This window comes from Ornithorhynchus anatinus, chromosome 2 (assembly GCF_004115215.2).
Source record: "Ornithorhynchus anatinus isolate Pmale09 chromosome 2, mOrnAna1.pri.v4, whole genome shotgun sequence".
NCBI lineage: Eukaryota > Metazoa > Chordata > Mammalia > Monotremata > Ornithorhynchidae > Ornithorhynchus > Ornithorhynchus anatinus.
Genome location: NC_041729.1, coordinates 78,251,718 through 78,262,900, shown reverse-complemented (window position 1 = coordinate 78,262,900; position 11,183 = coordinate 78,251,718). Strand labels below are relative to the sequence as shown.

Below are 11,183 nucleotides of genomic sequence, written 5' to 3'. Positions count from 1 at the left end.
GTTGTAGGTAGTTCGGATGCACTCTTTTTTTCCTCATTCAGAAGACGTGTCCTACATGATAGAGGGAGTTGAGAAACAGGCCCCTTTCAAAAGAAAGCTTGTCCTCAGTAGAAAAGGGAGCAGCCAGGTGATAACTAAATCTCAACTCTGGAACTTCACTCTGGGCCAGGACCTAGCACCCATTTTCAACTTTAGCCCTGGACTCTGGTTGAGAGGAGGGTTAAGAAAGTTCCCTCCAGTCCAGAGAAGGATATTGCAAAGGTCAGAAGAGTTGCCTACCTGGGTCCCATTTCACCCTGGGGCAGTAGGATCCAAGGAAGATTTTCCAATCTCCTCCCCCTGCTGCAGGGTCACCGAAGGAGATCAGAAAGTCAGTCACAGAATCCTCTAACATCAAACCCTCTGTTTGGAGGGTTTACATTGGGCCCAAGCCTCCTGCCTCCTATCCCTCACCCCCAATCCTCCAAGAAGAGAGGATATCTGTACTGGGGAGCAGTTCCACCCATGCCCTGAGCAAGCCAACTGATTCACTCAGAAGCTGTGAAACTCAGTCACCTTTTGGGACTGCTGCAGACACCCAAGACAATCTTGAATCTGCATCTAGAGAACAAATTGAGATTGTGGGAAGTTTAATCATAATAATAAATAATTATTATGGTATTTATTAAGTACTTAATATGTGCCAGGCACTGTTCTAAGCACTGGGGTAGATACAAGATAATTGGTTTGGACACAGTCCCTGTACCACACAGGGCTCACAGTTTTAATCCCCATTTTACAGAAGAGGGAACTGAGACATAGAGAATTTGAGTGAATTGCACAGGGTCACCCAGCAGACAAGTGGCGGAGCCAGGATTAGAAGGTGTGACCTTCTGACTCTCAGGCCCATCCTATTTCCACTAGGCCATACTGATGTCAATTAACATAAAGAAAGAAGGAGAAGTAATAAGGCTTTATAAATAACATGAGTGATTCCTTATTCAGCACATTTAAAGAACAACGAGAAGCATACATTTTGTTCCCTACACTATTTCCTTCAGATAGAAATTGGCATTTAATGGATCTTCCCTTCAGTGCTTTTGAATGCTTTGAGAACCGGGTTATCCTCTGCTTTTAAGATTGAAGCCCCACCCATTATCATGACCTTGCATTTCAGAGGCTGCAAGTATGCTCACTGCTTTGGAGTTCACTGGACAGGGACAGTAGGTAAGAAAAGTATGGAACAATGGCTGATTCCTGCAAGCTATATTTAAAAGGTCCTGAACCTTCTTATTTTGCATGTGGAGTGAGGCCCAAAAAATGCACATTCAGTTGTTGAGATAGGAAGGAAGTCCAATTCTTTCTTCTTTTCTGCTTTCTTTCCTTTATTCTTTCTTTCTCCCATTTTTCTTTCTTCCCCCCTTTTTAATACCATTAAAGTACTGCATGCAAAGGAAAAAGTTTGTTAATGGCTTGCCAGGAAAAGCCAGATCTTGAAAAGAAAGCACTGTTCCAGGAAACTTGTGAACTTTCCTTGTTCTCAGAGTTCTTTCTTACTCTCTTCTTTTTCCTCAAACCATCTTGCTCTTTCTTATTTAGTCACTTGCTTTCACTTACTGCTCACAGTAGGTTCCTGGGAGCAAATTTCAATGGCTGACCCACAGCTGCCAGAGCAGAGAGGCTTTTGAATTCCTAGGAGAAAACAGAATCGTTAAGCCCAGAAGCCTCTTGGTTGGAAACCCATGTTCCAGATGGCAGGGTCGCAGCCTTCTGCCGTCCCACTGGACCCATTTGAGAAATTTAACTCTTCTTCATTCTTGATTTGCCAAAAATTTCAAGTCAGAGCACATTTTACTAACAGTAACCATTTTAAATATAGAAAGTTGGAGAAAGAAGCCTTTATTGTTTTCCTTTTAGAGCATAACATTTGCAAAGGCGTTTCTACTTCATGTCATCTTTCCTAACAGTAAATGTGGACCATTTCCCTCTTGAAAGGAACAGATTGCAGGAGGGAAATCCTTCCATCCATCTCTGAGGAGAAAGGAATTCACTCTAGGAGTAAACTGGTTCAGCCTGGGTCTGGATTAATGCAGGGGCTTTGGGGGCTGCAGCCCAGAATCCTGGGCTAAGGCTAGAGGTGCAGGGCCCTTCAGCCTTACAAGAGCCATGACCACCAGTGACCACAGAAGGCCTAGCCCCAGCCAACCTGGCTCCAGAGACCCCTGCCACCACTTCTGACTGGAAGCTCCTAAGTGCTAAATATCTCCCTTGGCCTCCCCACTCTGAGCTTGCTGTAGGCAGGGAACAGTGTGCACTGCACACAGTAAGTGATCAATAAACACGATTGAGTGATTGATCCTGGAAATTTGGAAAGGGGGGAGCACCCTCAGACCTACAGGGAGCAAAGCTTGATGGAGGATTTCCCCCTCACCACCCTCCCCATATGTTCCCCATCCCCAAATCCCTGAGGTCTGACGGAAGACTCAGTCGGTGGGCTCTGCAGGGAGCCATCACACCCAATCGGAGCCGCCACTGACAACAAACCTGGTGTGAAGTAGAGCAAACTTGGACCCGGAAGCTGATGGGGAGGGAGACAGAGACCCCTCTACTTTCCTCCCCTAACTGGTATATCCTTCATCAAGCAACTGACCAGGTCAGAGCCACTCCTTGAATCTGCCAGTGGCTGGGGCAGCGGTGGCATTCTAATCCACATGTCTCACAAGGGTCTCACCTCCTGTGGTCCTGGCACAGATCAATGGCAATAGCCAGCCTCCCGGTGTTGGACTGGGAGAGAGGTGGTGGGGAGTCAGCAAGGGGGTGGGTAAATCTTAGGTTCTCTGACTTCCTCGAGATCTCCTCCAAACTTCCTGTATATCTCCTCAGGCTCTGTTCTTCTTCTGTCATTCTGAACTCTTGCTCCCAGCCAGCTCATTTGGCTGCAGCTGATCTAGCTGGTGTACAAACTCACAGCCCTGGTCTCCATGGACATAAACCCCGCTCTCCTTTTCTTGTCACCATTATTCCCCACCTCTAACCCCCACCTGGCCTGCCAACCTCATCTAGGCCAAAGGCCTCCTCATTCTGTTCCTGCTCCCCAGGCTCCACCATTTGATTGTCTCTCTCTATTGCTGTATTGTACTTTCTCAAGCACTTAATACAGTGCTCTGCAAATAGTAAGCACTCAATAAATACAATTGAATGAATGAATTTCCCCTTTCAGGGAATGTGCCCCCAAAAATATAGGCCCAGTTCTTGGATATCAGGCCATCACTGAGGTCACTGTTATGTAATTAATGATGTAACATATAGTGCTATATGTCAAGGACTTTACTAAGCATTAAGCATACAAGAACCTCGCAGCACTTGTGTACATATTCTTAAGTTATATAAGTGACTTATTTATTCACATGCCAGTCTCCCCCTCTAAACTGTAAGATCATTAAGGACAAGGAATGTGTTTGATAATTCTGTCATATTGTACTCTCCCAAGCACTTGGTATAGTGCTCTGCACTAATAAGTGCTCAGTAAATACCAGTGATTGATTGATTGACTGCTAACCAGCTTGGAAACAGTCCCTGTTCCTACATGGGACTCAAAGTAGAACGAATCTTCACTCCCCATTTTACAGAGGAGGAAACTAAGGCACAGAGAAATTGAGTGACTTATGCCAGGCCATAGAGCAGGCAAGTGGCAGAGCTGGGTCTAGAGTCCAGACTTTCTGACTTCCAGGCCCATGCCCTTTCCACTAAACCAGGCTAGCTGCTTCCCAACAAGTCCGACTCAGTCAGAGTTGCAGCCAGGCAGTGGTGTTTATTGAGTCGTTACCATGTTCAGAGCCCTCACCTTGTACTCAGTGCTTGGGAGAGCATAATACAATTGGCAGACACATCCCTGCCTGATAAGTTTACAGATTCAGAAATTACAGAGATCTCTGAAGTGCTCATTCAGCTTGCCCCACTAGATCACTGTGTCAACCTCCTTGCTGACCTCCCAACCTCCTACCTCTTCCCACTCCAGTCCATACTTCACTCCGCTGCCCGGATCATCTTTCTTCAGAAACTTTCAGGACACGTCAGCCTCCTCCTCAAAAATCTCCAGTGGCTGCCTATCCACCTCTGCAAAAACTCCTCATCAATGGCTTTGAAGCACTCTATCACCTCTTCCCCTCTTACCTCACCTCGCTTCTCTCCTTCTACAACCCAGTCCGCTCATTTCACTCCTCTGGTCCTAACCTTCTCGCTGTGCCTCGATGTGGCCTGTCTCACTGCTGATCCCGGCCCACTTCCTATTCTGGACTGGAACGCCCTCCCTCCTCAAATCTGCCAGACAATAACTCTCCCCTTCTTCAAAGTCTTACTGAAGGCACATCTCCTCGAGGCCTTCATCTCCCACTCCCCTCTGTGTCGCCTTAACTTGGTCCCTTTGTTCTTCCCCTTCTCCCCGCCCCATAGCACTTATGTATATATCTGTAATTTTATTTATTTATATTCATGTCTGTTTATTTGTATTGATATCTGTCTCTCCCTTCCTAGACTGTGAGCTTGTTGTGGGCAGGGATTTTTCTCTATTGCTGTACTGTACTTTCCCAAGTGCTTAGTACCAGTGCTCTGCACACAGTAAGAGCTCAATACAATTGAATGAACAAATCTTACCTCACTGACTTTCATCAGTCAGTCGTATTTATTAAGTGCTTACAGTTTACAGAACATTGTATTAAGTGCTTGGGAGAGTACAATATAAAAATTTAACAAACACATTCCCTGCCCACAACGAGTTTACAGCCTCCTCCTACAGCCCAGTCTGCACATTCCGCTCCTCTAGCACCAGATTACTCACTGTGCCTGGATCTTGTCCATCTCACCACCGAACCCTCTCCCATGCCCTTCCCCTAGCCTCGAACTCCCTTTCCCTCCGTAGATACCAGACTACCATCCTACCCACCTTCAAAGCAACGGTAAAGTCACATCTCCTCCAAGAGGCCCTTCCCAATTAAGCTCTCTTTTCCCCGGCTCGCTCTCCCTTGTGTGTCATCTATGCACTTAAATCTGTGACCTTTAGATATTTGATATTCACCTCACCCTGAACCCCACAGTACTTTTGTACATATCTTTAAATTGTAAATTATTTACTCATAGCAATAATCTGTCTCCCCCGCTAGAGTGTGAGCTCATGAGGGCAGGGAACGTATCTGCTAATTCTGTTATGCTGCTCTGCACATAGTAAGCAATCAATAAATACCATTGATAGATTGACTGATTGACTTCAGGAGGAGACTAAAACTTAGAGAGAAGAGATACCAAGAGAGTGAGGCCCTGAAAGGAGAGAAGAGAATCAGACAGATGGATCTAGAAAGGAGAAAAATTAAATAGACACCAAGAACAGATAACAGAGACTGGGTGAATACAGAGAGAAATAAGGAATGACAGAGACAGGCAGATATGGACTGAGATTAAGACTAAGCCAAAGTTTTATCTTGGGTCCATTGCCATGTCTACCCTGGAATTGGGAAGGGTCTTACCTGGCATCATTTTCAATGGAGGGAACTGATCCCACTGTAGCCACAAAGAGCCTCAAATTCTGCTTCTCTAGCCACAGTGTCCTCACCTTCTTGCAAATACTATTGTCCTTGTTTTTCATATTGCTTTCATTGTTTCATCCTTCCTTATGTGTTCATCGCCCAACTCCTCTCTCCCCTCCCTGATTTTTAGCTTGTGAATTCCTTGAGGGTTAGGGATGGTGCTTAACTTTCCCCTATGTATTTTTGGCCAGTGCTTAGTATAATGCTCTGCACCAAGTGCTTAAAAAGTAATATTACTTTTACTAACACTCTCTGTAGTTCTGACTAGGCAGGCTTTCCACAGGCTTTTTGGTAGGGGGAGGGGAAGGGCTGGAGGACAGACAGGCTGCTGTTGCCCTGAGTGGGCAGAAAAGTGAGCCAGAGCTTATTCCAGCTCCCATGCCACCTCCCTTCCAGAAGCCAAAGGTGGATCATGTCAGGTCAAAGATTTCTCCTACAAATTACTGATCCTAGAAAATGATTGGCTCTGGAGTGCCATGAATTTGGTGCCCCAGGCATATCATTCATTCAAGTTATATTTATTGAGTGCTCACTGTGTCCAAAACACTGAACTAAATGCTTGGGAAAGTACATATAACAATAAGCAGATTCCCTGCCCATAATAAGCTTACAGTCTAGGGCAGCTGGTTATAGTGCAGGATTCAAGCTCCCCAACAATTTATGCTTTGGTGACAAAGTTGGAAAGCAGTTTGGGACAGTTTTGCAAGATTCTAAACTATATAACTCCATTGTCTTCCCCATTCCTGAAAACACCTTACTTGGGCCCTGAATGTGCTCAGAAAGGAGAATCAATCAACCAATGATATTTATTCACTGCTATGTGCACAGCTCTGTAGGAAGAGCTTGGGAGAGAACAATACAACAGAGTCAAATCCAGCTCCGTAGCTCCTAACGGCATCCTCACCTCCGTGACTGAGTCTGTTACCTTATCTGACCTTTTCCCTCCAGAGAGGGCCTAGTCATGCTGAATTAGGAAAGAACTGATTCTCCTCCAGGAAGATCGCGAGTCAATTATTTGTAGACTGTGCTCAGAAGCCACTGGAAAATGCCAAGATGGAAGCATAACACCAAGAGCAATCAATCTTGCTTCCAAGCTGTCATCTTAACCCCCGATCCTTGATCTAGAACAGTGATTCCCCAGCAGGGGCCTGGTGCCAAGTGAGACCAGTCATTGCAGTGAGTGCAGCCAGAAGCATGATAATAAAAATATTTAAAATCAATGGCCTCACTGAACATTTCACTCTTTGTGTATTTATGCCTCCGTACTTTTGATTTAAAAGCATTCGTCATCGTTACCTTAATTTTGATAAATGCAGTGACGGAGATGTTGTGGTAGCCAGTGGCTGAAGAGTTCATTTTGGACAGGGATTGCATCTACCAGCTCTGACGTACTGTACTTTCCCAAGCGCTTAGTACAAGCTCATTGTTGGTAGGGAATGTGTCCATTAACTCTGCTGTAGTGTACTTGCCTGTGTGCTTAGTACAGTGCTCAGCACACTATAAGCACTCAATAAATATCGTTGATTGATTGTTATGGGCCATGCCAAAATACTGTTTGAGAGCAGCCCTCAAGTTTCTTCTCCTTGATAAAACTTTAGAACCCGAACTCACTTCTGTTTCTGCCTTTAATATTCTTAACAAAAAATACATTAAGAGAAATCTTTGGAAATGGCATAGCAACTGGCAACACAAACACAACAAATTGGTTGGGAATATGGCACTAAAGCCTAATTTCTGCTTTAGCGGCTGTGTTTCATCTTCTGTAATTTTCTAATCTGTGAGCAAGGGCAACCACTAAATCTGCCGTTCTTTGTGCTTTCCTTTTGTTTAAAATCTTGCCTAATCATTGCATTCTGAAAATGACCCAGTTGAAACGTCCTTTACTTTCCACATTTTCATAAAATCTGATCCAAACTTCTCTCCTATAATCCACTGGAAAATAGTTTCAATTTGTAACGCAAACTGAGATGCCTAGAATTGGCACTTTTCTCAGCTAAAATCTCCATAAATCAAGTTTTCTGTGGCTAAGGTGGTTTAGTATTTGATACAGAGTGACTGGCTATGTCATTTTAGAAAGCCTTTCTAATGTTGTTTCAGCTGCTTATGTAAAAATATTAAGCTATCTCACCATTAGAGCGCTTGATTTACTGATGTTTAAAATGACTAAATTCCCTTTTCTAGACATCTGATTCAAACTTTTAATATACTGTACCTGGCTTAAGCCTCAAAAGCCATGTTTTAACTGCATCAGTAGCGGAGACTGAATGAAAATATTCCTTTAATCTGGCTGAGACTCCAAAAAAAAAAAAAAAAACCTGCAGAGAGTGTCATAAATAATTTTGCTTAAGTGAATGCTGAAATTAGGCAAGGCACCACATTGCTTGGCTCAGAGCGGCCTATTTGCAGCCAGATATGTAGAGAGAGTACCCCGTGGCCCAAGCCTAGCCTTTTCAGAAATGGAAAGCAGGAAAAACAATATGATCTTCTTTTAAAGTAGCATGTTGGAAGGGTCCCCAGGGATAAATATACCAAGACATTACTTAGAGCTGCAGCTTTAGCTGACCTCAGAAGAAAACAGTGTTTATAAGGACCCAGGAGCTAGGAAAGGCAATAGATAATGAATGAGATGTACTCATGTATTGCTGGCAAGCTCCCTGGATGGCACAGGGAAGTTAATTGAATTACCATATTACTTTTTATTACAGTGACCAAAAATTACGGAAGTCAACTGCACCCATTCCAAACACCCCTTTTAAGAAGGGACACTTTCTATTTTTATTCGAATACTGTTTTTGTACTCTCTCTCAAAAGCTTTCCTAATTTATCTGGGGTCAGAGATGACTTTTAGGGGATCAGAGATGCTTTTTCCCCTGAGAGAGAGAGAGAGAGTGTGTGAGTGTGTGGGTGGGTGGGTGTGTGAGAGAGAAAGAGAGAGAGAGAGAAAGAGAGAGAGAAAGAGAGAGAGAGATATGACTGTTCTGAAGTATGAAAGGAATGGTCCTATTTTCCCCCCACCACAGTCAGGTTAGTGTGTAGTTTGTGGCCCAGCACAGAACAGTTCTCTCTCAGATTAAATAAAGGAAATCTCTCTTCCACGTAGAGTTGGGGGCTCACCCAACCAAGTTTGCCAATTCCAGTAAAACCAGAGATGAGGAAGTGCACATATTTCTAAATGAATAAAAGACATAGGGAGGAACGGGTTCTAAAATGAAAAGGGAAACATATTCTGCCCTCTCTTCTTTCTACATAAGAAAATGCTGCAGTCTGAGCCTCCCAAACAGAAAGCAATCCCATATTTAGGATTACAAGAGGAAGTGACATACAGGAATAGGGATTATATTCTACCTCTAAGGATTCATTTTTGGAAACTATTTGCAGTGCATCATCTATACATATTTATAATACACAGACTTAGCAGTAGAAGGTATCGCTCTCTTCTAAAGCTATAATAGGGCCAGACCTAATACACACCCAGCAGACCACCAAGAGAGATAGAAGAGACAGAGAAATGAGCGGATACATCAGCGTCTGTCAGCTTCCAATCCAAGTCAGTCAACCCATAGTTAGAATGGCCGTGACAGCCCTCACCCATACCAGACGTTCATTGATATTTACTGAGTGTTTACTGTGTGCAAAGCACCATACTAAGCACTTGGGAGAGTACACCATAACAATAAACAGGCACATTCTTGCCTACAACAAGCTTCCATGGAGGTTTACAGTCACACACAGAATGCCAGGACATATGGTATAGGGCTATGATGTTATGGGTTCCATTTTCTGGAAGAATGCACAGTCCACATGTTTCAAGACTCTCCTGGGTGGTTGGGCGGAGGGGGGAGAATCCCCTGAACCCTCAATTTGTTCCAAAACTTTGACATTCCCCACTGAGGTCCAAGTGAAGTCCAGAGCAGCATCTGAGCAGTGGAGTATGGTGGCAGGAGCTGCAGCAGAAGGCCTGGCACCAGAAATTTAATGACAGAGAGAAATCAGTCTGTTTCCAGATCAATTCCAGGCAAAGGAAAACCAGCTGAAAACTGGACTGCTTAGTTTAAGTCTGGGCAAATGGACACCTCTCCCACAGGGTGCTTAGAGCATTCGTTCAGTGACACGCAGAGACAAGAGGGAGCAAGGAAGCCTGGTGGAAGAACCCCCTCATCACAACTGCAATGACTAGTGACTCCTTGCAAGATGGTGTCAATCTTAGCAAAATCCAGCTCCCAAGAAGTCCCTCGTCCATAAAACTCCACCCTGTGGACTGGCATTGATGGAATCTGCCTAGCCTCCTGGGCAAGAGGTCATGTGACCAGGTTCCCAGTAAAGTACCCAGCTGTTTCTAAAGAACTGGCACATGGAGTGCCTCTGCGGACTAGGAAGTAGAAGGTAATACAAGGCATTTAGCAAAAGCAATTCTTTAGGCGTCTCCTTCCATCCAAGTGTTTTTCTTCCAGTAGCAGTGTACCTCATTACCACAGCCATGAAGACCACTATTCAGAGAGACAGACTGATCAACAACTGCTGGGCCAAAAAAAACTGACATAAAAGACAGATAGAGATTGATAAACTAGCCAGTTCATAAAAAATCTGAAACACAAAAATCTTAGTGTCAATTTGGACCCAAATTGGAGATGGAAACAATCCTTCTGAAACCTTTATATTTTTAAAAATGGTGTTTGTATTTTATTATTTTCATTTTAATGGTATTCTTCCTGAAAGTTATATGATTGCAGCTTCAGCCAGGTTCATTTTTTTCATTTGACATCCAGGATCTGTTCTATAATTCAGCGATAAGCTCAAGAACAGTGCTAGTCTTTGGCTCATTTCAGCTGTGTGATAAAATGTGTGAAACCAGTGATATTCCCTGGGAAAAAAAAACATATTGAGCCTCCACAATACAAACCACCAAACACTCTTCCCTAGGCTAATAGTTATGAGCAGTTACTTTATGCAGAGCACAACACTAAGCGTACGGGGGAAAAAACAAGAGAGTTAATAGACATTATCCCTTCCTTCATGGAGTGAATAATCTAAATAAATGTCAGGTAAACTGAAATAGTGGTGTTTAAAGATATGTACATAAATGCTATGGTATAGAGGTGGGAGTGACTATTGATCAGGGGCAGGGAGAGCATTTTAATGTCATGTAGTCAGAACAGCATGTTTTAGTGGATAGAACATGGTCTAGGGATCAGAAGGACCTGGGTTTTAATTCCACTCGGCCACTTGTCAGCTGTGTGACCTTGGGCAAGTCACTTAACTTCTCAGTGCCTCTTACCTCATCTGTAAAAGGGGATTAAGACTGTGAGCATCACGTGGAACAACCTGATTACCTTTTATCTACTCCAGCGCTTAAAACAGTGCTCAGCACATAGTAAGCGCTTAAATACCAAAATTATTATTATTATTAGGAGCTCTGCAGTAGCTGGGAGATTTTAGGGTGTCAGATCCCACCCCTCAACATCTGTAGGCATCACCTCTGCCCCTTGAGCTCCTATACCCCACTGCCTCCACAGCTTCTGGGTGGATAGTGAGCTATTTCAACACAGCTGGCTTGAGCTGCATTTCCAAGATGTATCTTAAACCTTTTCAATACCAGTATTTTTTTTTTTAAGTGAGACATCAAAA

General features: G+C 43.8%; 1 long non-coding RNA gene across 1 annotated transcript in view; it reads right to left on the bottom strand.

The window, feature by feature from the left end:
• Window positions 1-958: 958 nt before the first annotated feature.
• LOC114809213 overlaps window positions 959-11,183 on the bottom strand; it is a 68,873-nt gene continuing 58,648 nt past the window's right edge. The window contains exon 3 of the long non-coding RNA XR_003756974.2: window positions 959-1,671. This is a non-coding gene — a long non-coding RNA (uncharacterized LOC114809213). The remainder of the gene's footprint in view (window positions 1,672-11,183) is intronic.